We start from the raw sequence: 9,404 nt of genomic DNA, 5'->3' as shown, positions 1-9,404 counted from the left end.
GAGATGGCATCTGACTGTGTTGCCCAGGCTGGTCTCAAATTCCTGGCTACCAGTGATCCTTTTACCTCAACCTCCCAGAGTGCTGGGATTATAGGCGTGAGCCACTGTGCCAGGCCATAGCCACTTTAGCCACAATGCCTTCCCAGATAGCATGTCATAGATCAATACATTATAAAAAGTTGATTATGTTTTCACATAGAAACAATTTTGTTGTTTGAAATTGGCCCTGGATAAAGAATTCTAAAGCAAATGTATTATACATTAATCGTGGGTGTTGTTAAATGTATTGAACAACAACTATAGCACAGTCACCGGTCCTTAGAATACAATTGAGCATTAAATGTCAGCTGGACAGAAGAAAAACATGTCAATGTATAAACACATATAACAACTCAGAATCTGAAAATTATACTTTGAGATCTGTAAAATTAGCATTATTTATATAAAATTCCCCCAAATATACATAAGTGAAAGAAAACTACCACTCAACTATATCATATATATGCAAATTATAGCAAACATTTAATTCATAATAACCTGTTTACCCTTAAGCTCCCGGAGGGCTGGTTCCTTTAGAAACTCTGTCTAAGGCAGAAATGTTGCCATGATTTTGCAGTTACTTCTCACAGATTTCCTTGGAATCAGTTAAGGCATTTAAAATCATTCTACTTACTGAGGAGGTATATGAAAATGTCCTATTCATTCTGATGGACTCTCAGAAGGCTAGATGTGTATCTGGGAAGGAGGAATAATAGCCAGGTTGTTTATTTAATCCTTCAAAATTTTTATTTAGCATCCATTGTGTATCAGACTTGCTTGGTAAAGGGAATAAAATCATGAGTCAGATAATACCCTACAAATTATCTCCCGATACTGGCAATGAAAAAAAAAATTTTGTAAATGGTAATACTGGCCAGGTGCAGTGGTGCATGCTTGTAATCCTAGCACTTTGGGAGGCTGAGGTGGGCAGATTGCTTGAGCCCAGGAAGTTCGAGACCACCCTGGGCAACATGGCGAAACCCCATCTCTATAAAAAATACAAAAAAAATTATCTGGGCATGGTGGAGCATGCCTGTAGTCCCAGCTACGCAGGAGGCTAAGGTGGGAGAATTTCTTGAACCCAGGAGGTTGCGGCTGCAGTGAGCCATGACAGCACCACTGCACTCCAGCCTGGGCAACAGAGCAAGACTCTGTCTCAAAAAATAAATAGTAATAATAATAATAATACCTTGCAGTTGTCTTTCATAGCACTTGTCACTGTTTAATGATATATTATTTAATTTACTTCTATATTCTCCACTACACTATATACTCCCAGAGGACTAGAACAGTGTCAATTTCCCACAGTGTCTATTAACAACTAGTACATGCATGGAATATTACAGGTGCACAATAAAAGAAATTTAAATAAATTTACTTATTCATTAAGAATGATACAGTTCATCAGAATGTTAAGCTAATAAAAGAGAAGATTAATAATAATACAGTCCTTGCCTTCATGGAGCTTATAGTCTAATGCAAAGATCACTAAAACAAGCGATAACAATGAAATGCTAAGAGAGGGAGTACAAGCTGCTATGGGAGGAAGTGGCAGGAACTAATGTGAGCCAGGGAGGGACTTCTAACTCAAGGCCCACTGGGTACATCCCTCCATGGGCAGTGATTGAGCTAAGAGCTGAAGAGTGAGTAGGGATCAGTGGTGTGAAGATGGTAGAGAAAAATATACCAAGGAGGGGAGCCAGATGTGCAAAGGCCCCAAGGCAGAAGAAAGCTGGGAATTAGAGGGGGAGAAAGAAAGCCGGTGTGACCAAGGCCAGAGCAGCGGGAGGTCAGTAGCCAGACCTCTGCCAAAGACCTGGGAGGCCATAGCAATGTTTCCTCTTTATCCCAATAGCAATGGAAATTATTTCCAGGGTCTAAGCCTATAGAGAATGATCATATTTGTGATGTGGAGGACAGATTGTAGCCATCAACCGTGGATTCAGAGAGAGCAGCTAGGAGTCGTTTTAGAGCAGGTTTCCTAGTTGCAGAGCCTAAAACAGGCATTTGTATGAGTGATTTATCAAGGCAATGCAATCAGGAGAAACTTGTATGTATGTGGATGAAAGAAACAGGACAGGAAGAGGGAAAAGTTAGACATAGATGTGGTTTCATGTGAAGTCTAGCTTCCACCTGATGCTTCGTTTTCTCTTGGCTGCTTTGTAGAACATCATGCAAAGGGCCATTCATTGTGGTTTTGCTTTTATAGATCAGAATTATGTCTAATGATGCTGATAAGCAGAGAGGCCTTTAAGAACTCAAAGCCTTTCGTTTCAGTTTAAAAATGGAGAGGAGCTTCTGAACCCCAAATTTTATATATGAGATGCTTGCCCAAGAGTGAGCCCTAATGGAATGGAGGACACATGGGTTCCATGCTGGCTTCTCATCCCTGGCCTGCCAGTACTTGACTGTGTGACCTCAAGCAAGTTATTTCATCTTGCATACTTCTATTTTCCCACTTTGAAAATGGACCAAACTCCCCAAAGGGGACTCTTAGCTCTGATATAATTTTGAATTGAAATTCAAAAATGAAATTGTAGTCGCTGGATTATCTCAAGCACATTCTCAGAGATCCGGCTGCAGGAAGCAAGTGTTTGTATTGCTCAACAAAATGTTGTTTGCCATTTCCACAAAACATGCAGGAGAGTGGGTGAAGCTGACAAGGAAGATGGCCCCACTAGAGTGAGGATTAAACACTTCCCCTCAACAGCTGCATTGCCAGGTAATGTGGAATAAGTCAGAATCCCCGCTACCCAGGTCCTCTCCTCGCCTCTGCAGGAGAACAAACCAATTAAGCCAGGAGGCTGAGGACACACCTGACCCAGCCTTCATTTTTCCTGCAACAAAGTCCCTGGTATTTGCAGCAAAATAGACAACAGGAATTCCATCAGGAGCAGAGCAATGGGTTGCTTAACAACATGTCTTTGACCTTAGGAGCCTTTTATTTTATTTTGAGGCGGGGTCTCACTTGCCCAGGCTGGAGTGCAGTGGCGTGATCATGGTTTACCGTAGCCTTGACCTCCCTGGCCTCAAGTGATCTTCCCACCTCAGTCTCCCCGGTAGCTGGGACTACAGATGTGTGCCACCATGCCCAGCTAATTTTTTTTGTGTTTTTTGTAGATATGGGGGTCTCCCTGTGTTGCCCAGGCTGGCCTCGAACTCCTGGGCTCAAGTGGTCCGTCCGCCTCGGCCTCCTGGGATCCTTTTCTAGGCCACTTTCTGTCACACATTGCAAGCACTTCCAGAGCATTTCCAGGTCACATTCATGATTCATGTCTCTGCAGACAAAGTTCATGAAGAAATTGATCATGTGATTGGATGCAATCAAAGCTGCTCCGTGAAGGACAAGATGAAGCTGGGCCAGCCTGCATGAGATACAATGATAAATCACTCTCCTTCCTTCTACTCTGCCCAGTGCTGTGGCCCAGGGCCTATTCAGACAGTGCACCATCCCTAAGGTGAGATGAGTCTGGGAAATCTGACTGAGATAGAAGGGGTGCTGGGGTCCGTTGCTGGGGCCTCTGAGAAGTTTCTCAGTTCTGTTGCTGCAAGAGAGGCAGTTAGAGTCACAGAAAGAACATAAGGCCAGAGCAACGTGCCTGGGTTTGAAATCTGTCGCAGTCATGCAGTGCACTTTCAGGCCATTCTGTCACCTCTGGGGCCGTGTCTCTGTCTTCCTAGAATGGAGGAGGCTGACTTGGGGCTTCCAAGGCCCCTTCCCACTCTCATCTCAAATGTATGAAGGGAGCCCTGATTTCCATTCATAAGAATCTCATAGGAATGGAAATCTGATTTTTCATGGTGCATTAAAAAAGGGGGCAAGAGATGGAAATGGTACCTGCAGTTCTAGGGTAATCAAGGCAACTCTCACCTCCTTTAATCTTAATACTCTCCTCTCAGGATCACTTGTACTCCGACATTTGGGATATTGCTGCCTCTGACAGTTAACATTTGTAAAGCACATAGAATTTACCAAAATGTTTACATGCACACTGGGGATGTAGTCAGTCTTACATAGTGATTAAGGGTTTGGGCTTTACATTTAAACAGTTCCAAAGCATAGAGGAGGAAGAAAAGATGCCAAACCTGACCAAAATACTGCAAACAGAAACAGCCGCCAATCTCACTTACAAATATCAATGCAAAAGTCTATTGATGCATAGGTCTGGCATCATTATTAAAAATACTATACCACTGGCTGGGCACGGTGGCTCACGCCTGTAATCCCAGCACTTTGGGAGGCCGAGGCAGGCGGATCACCTAAGGTCAGGTATTTGAGACCGGCCTGGCCAACATGGTGAAACCCCTCCTCTACTAAAAATACAAAAATTAGCAGGACATGGTGGCACATGCCTATAATCTCAGCTAGTTGGAAGGCTGAGGCAGGAGAATCGCTTGAACCCGGGAGTCGGCAGTTGCTGTGAGCCAAGATCCTGGGCGACAGAGCAAGACTCCGTTTCAAAAAAAAAAGAAAAAACTACACCACTAACACAGGAATCAGGAACATAGCAGTGGTGCAATACCAGGAAATCCATCTTAAGAAAACTGACCATATAAATACAATTTTGTATACATACAATGTATACAAAATTACATAAATACAAATTATGCAAAATTGTACAAATACAATTTTGACATTACATGATAATCTCATTTGTACGGAAAATGCTTTTAAGAATATTTGACATCCATTCTTGATTTTTCTAACCCTTAGTAAAATAGAAATAGATGAATTTCTCTTAAGTCAATGAAAACACATCTCCCAAATTGTGCTTTTTGGTGAAAGACTGGAAACATTCTCATTAATATTGAGAATAAGATGAGGCCGGCTTACACCTGTAATCCCAGCACTTCGGGAGGCGGTGGCAGGCGGATCACCTAAGGTCAGGAGTTCAAGACAGCCTGGCCAACATGGCGAAACCCTGTCTCCACTAAAAATACAAAAAAAAAAAAAAAAAAATTTAGCCGGGCTTGGTGGCCCGCGCCTATAGTCCCAGCTACTCAGGAGACTGAGGTAGGAGGATCGCTTGAGCCCAGGAGGTGAAGGTTGCATGCAGTGAGCCAAGATCCCACCACTTGCACTCCAGCCTGGGCGACAGAGTGAAACCCCGTGTCGTAAAAAAATAAAATAAAATAAATAAATAAATAAATAAACAAACAAACAAACAAATAACAAGGCTATTTACCATTACAGTATATAGTTCAACTGGAATCAGAAAAAAGTAACAAGAAATAAAACATTTAAAAGATGGAAGCAAAAACTTTAGTTGCTATCATCGTGCCTGAAAAACCCAAGAAAATTGACTCCTATAGTCAGTAGGAACAAATCCCCAAATCAACAGATATCGTGCAAGGGCGGGTGACCTCATCGCCCCGACGGCAGCCGGGCCGGGGCTGGGGGTGGCGGGGGGTGCGGGGCGGCCCCGGTGCAGGCAAAAGTTCAGGGGCCAAGGCGCGGCCGTGCAGCTGTCGTCCGAACCCGGCCGGGTCCGGGGCGCCCGCAGCAGGCGGACAAGGCGAAGACTGCGCGCAGGGCCTGCAGCGGCAGCTGGACTGGGGGCGCGAGCGGGGGGCGCGAGCGAGCGGCGCGAGAAAGCTGAAGGCGATGTGGCTGTCCTCAACTGACGCATCCAGCTCTTTAAGGAGGAGTTGGACGGGGCTCGGGAACGACTGGTCACGGCCCTGCAGAAGCTAGAGGAGGGGGGAAAAGGCTGCAGATGAGCGTGAGAGAGAATGAAGGTAATAGAAAACCGGGCTATGAGGGATGAGGAGAAGATGGATTCGGGAGATGCAGCTCAAAGAGGCCAAGCACACTGCGGCCGGAGGCTGACCGCAAATAAGAGGAGGTAGCTCGGAAACTGGCCATCACGGAGGGCGAACTGGCCAGAGCAGAGGAGCGTGCAGAGGTGTCTGAACTAAAATGTGGTGACCTGGCAGAAGAACTCAAGAATGTCACTAACAATCTGAAACCGCCGGAGGCTGCATTGAAAAGTATTCTGACAAGGAGGACAAATATGAAGAAAAAATTAAACTTCTGTCTGACAACTGAAGGAGGCTGAGATCCGTACTGAATTTGCAGAGATAATGGTTGCAAAACTGGAAAAGACAACTGATGACCTGGAAGAGAAATTTGCCCAGGCCAAAGAAGAGAGCGCGGGCTTATATCAGACACTGGATCAGGCACTAAACGAACTTGACTGTATATAACCAAAACGGAAGAGCCTTGTTCCAGCAGAAACTCCGGAGCTCCGAGTGTCTTTCTCTTCTCTTGTAAGAAGTTTCTTTTGTTATTGCCATCTTTGTTTTGCTGGAAATGTCAAGCAAATTATGAATACATGACCACATATTTTGTATCAGAAGCTTTGAGCACCAGTTAAATCTCATTTCTTCCTTTTTTTTAAAATGGCACCAGCTTTTTCAGCTCTATTTTTTCCTTTGCGTTGCATTTATTCCTAAGGTAGGCAGGGTATTTCCTAGTAAACGCGGTCTCTTCAGACAGAGGGCGGACAGTCACAGTGGCTCACGCCTGTATACCCAGCACTTTAGGGGACCGAAGTGGGTGGATCACTTGAGGTCAGGAGTTCGAGACCAGCCTGGCCAACATGGTGAAACCTCGTCTTTACTAAAAATACAATAATTAGCCGAGCGTGGTGGCACACGCCTGTAATCCCAGCTACTCGGGAGGCTGAAACAGGAGAATTGCTTGAACCCGGGAGGCGGAGGTTGCAGTGAGTGGAGATTGCACCATTGCACTGCAGCCTGGGCGACAAGAGAACAGGCAACCCCACACTTTGGAGAACACAGACTCCAATATCTAGTAATAGATCTATTTAAAACGCTGAAGAACATAACCATTTGGGTCAACCATTGGTCAGACGACAGGAGAGACCAGGGACCATCACATGGGTGGGGATTTTCCATCCAGAGGCAAAAAAAACAAAAACAAAACAAAACAAAAATGGTGGGTGGGGGTTTGCTGTTGTGGGAAGTCATAAACCACAGATAGATTAACCTAAGCATCCTGGCTCTTCTCCACACTCCACCATGCAGAACAAACATCCTCTCAAGCAGTCAGCATGAGAATGCTTCATAATTACCCACATATTTTCTGGATAGATGCTTGATGTGATGTTCTTCTGCATATTTCTTTCATTCTAAAGTTGTTCTCTGGCCAGGCACAGTGGCTCACGCCTGTAATCCCAACACTTTGGGAGGCCAAGGCAGGTGGATCACCTGAAGTCAGGAATTTGAGACCAGCCTGGCAAAACGGCAAAACCCCGCCTCCACTAAAAATACAAATGCTGGGCATGGTGACACATGCCTGTAGTCCCAGCTACTAGGGAGGCTAAGGTGGGAGAATTGCTTGAATCTGGGAGGTGGAGGTTGCAGTGAGCTGAGATGGCACCACTGTACTCCAGCCTGGGCGACAGAGTGAGACACTCCATCACAAGAAAAAATAAAATCAAAAGTTGTTCTCTGAGGAGCAAGTGTCTCATTCCAATAATGACCCATCCACTCAGCAGGAATATGGTGGAGTTCAGTCCAATTCAAGTCAGCCATATTCAAAAGACTACAAGGCATTAATAAATTGAGCAAAAGAGCTTTGTTCTATTAGCAGAAAGGGCCTCTCTGGCAGCAGAGATTAAAAACTGGCCCAACTTCATTTCCATACTTCAGGGAATAGCAAATTGAAGTTTCACTTATGTAGAACTTGAATTCCTTCTTTAGGACCAAGTTGATAAAAGACCAAGAAACTCCTGATTAAACTGGATAATGGAGGATTTTGAAGACGGGGCTGCACATTTTGGCTTCTTTTTACTTTGTTTTCTCAGTTAACATCTCAGAGCTGAAACATTTCACATTCCCCAGCAGCGTGTGGGGGCCAACTCAAGTTTTCAATTCTGACTAAAAATCACCCTGCTTCTGGCCTATCTGAATCCCCTATCCACCCCACCCCACCACCCTACTCCTATTTATTCAGCATCACACTACCCAGGAAATACACTAGCAAAGTGTGCTACTGAATAAAATCCATACTTTTCTTAAGATTCTTACAACTGTATCATATGTAATAGTATCACTTTTTCTACATTTTGGTCAAATAAATTTTTACATAAACTAAAAAAAAAAGCACAAGGGAAACAAAGTTAAAATTTGAATAAAAGTAATTCAAGGTGCTTTTCAAACATAAAAATAAACTAACAAAATAAAATATGTTAAAATAAATGTTGTAAAAGAACATGTTTTTATTTGTCATAATTTGTTGGTAGGATGTTAAAAAAAACCATATTCTTGCCAATATTGTAAATTGATATAACCTCTAGGGAAGGCAATGTGGCAATATTTATCAAAATTCAAAACACATACAACGTGAAGAGTAGTTTCACTACTAGTGTTACTGACCATGGATTCTTGGGCTCTCAATGCAATAGAAATTGACATGAAGTTGAAAGAACTTTCCCAAACAAGGCCTCATTGGAACTTATGCCCAGACATAAGGAAAGCAGCATGAGTGAGAGAATTCCCTGACTGACTTCCGGAAAAGAGCCGTAGGGCTTTTTTATTAGGCAAAGCGCAGGAATTGACATCAGTGATAGGGTATGGAGGCTGGGCTGGGCAAGGCATGTGAGGGGCAGGAGACACAGGTCAGCGTGATCTGGTTGCTATGTTTATCTTGAGTAAAGGGCCACCTGGTGGTCTGGTCGGAGGCAACAAGGCTGTAAATCAATCGTTCAGCATTCCTTTCTGAGGACAACCTTGGTTATTTCCTAAGGCCACTTCCTGGAATTCTTTAAGGAAAAACAGGGGATTAGCCGGGCGTGGTGGCTCACGCCTGTAATCCCAGCACTTTGGGAGGCCGAGGCAGGCGGATCACCTGAGGCCAGGAGTTAGAGACCAGCCTGACGAACATGGAGACACCGAGTCTCTACTAAAAATAAAACATTAGCTGGGTGTGATGGCACACGCCTGTAGTCCCAGCTGCTGGGGAAGCTGAGGCAGGAGAATCGCTTGAACCTGGGAGGCAGAGGTTGTGGTGAGCCAAGATCGCACCATTGCACTCCAGCCTGGGCAACAAGAGCGAAACTCCGTCTCAAAAAAACAAAACAAAACCCAAAAAACATGATGGCATCAGTGAGGTAGTGGAGTAGGTTTTGTGATCAGTGGGGATGCATGAAAGAATGCTCTAGTGTGGCGGGCTGAAGCCAAAAGAAGCCAAGCCCTGTTGCTACTCTCTCACTAGTTTAGCAGTTTATCCTTCATGTATGTTTTCCCCAAAGAATATTTATTACAGCAATATTTTTGACATTTGCTTTTTTTTTTTTTTTGAGACGGAGTTTCGCTCTTTCACCCAGGCTGGAGTGCAA

At 44.2% G+C, this 9,404-nt stretch overlaps 1 pseudogene; it reads left to right on the top strand.

Moving 5' to 3' along the window:
* The first annotated feature begins 1,742 nt into the window (after positions 1 to 1,742).
* On the top strand, positions 1,743 to 8,158 carry LOC100967495 (tropomyosin alpha-4 chain-like; annotated as a pseudogene).
* Positions 8,159 to 9,404: the final 1,246 nt, after the last annotated feature.

Source organism: Pan paniscus, chromosome 8, assembly GCF_029289425.2.
Source record: "Pan paniscus chromosome 8, NHGRI_mPanPan1-v2.0_pri, whole genome shotgun sequence".
Lineage (NCBI taxonomy): Eukaryota > Metazoa > Chordata > Mammalia > Primates > Hominidae > Pan > Pan paniscus.
The sequence above is the reverse complement of the archived record's forward strand: the minus strand, read 5'-3'. Positions and strand labels throughout refer to the sequence as shown.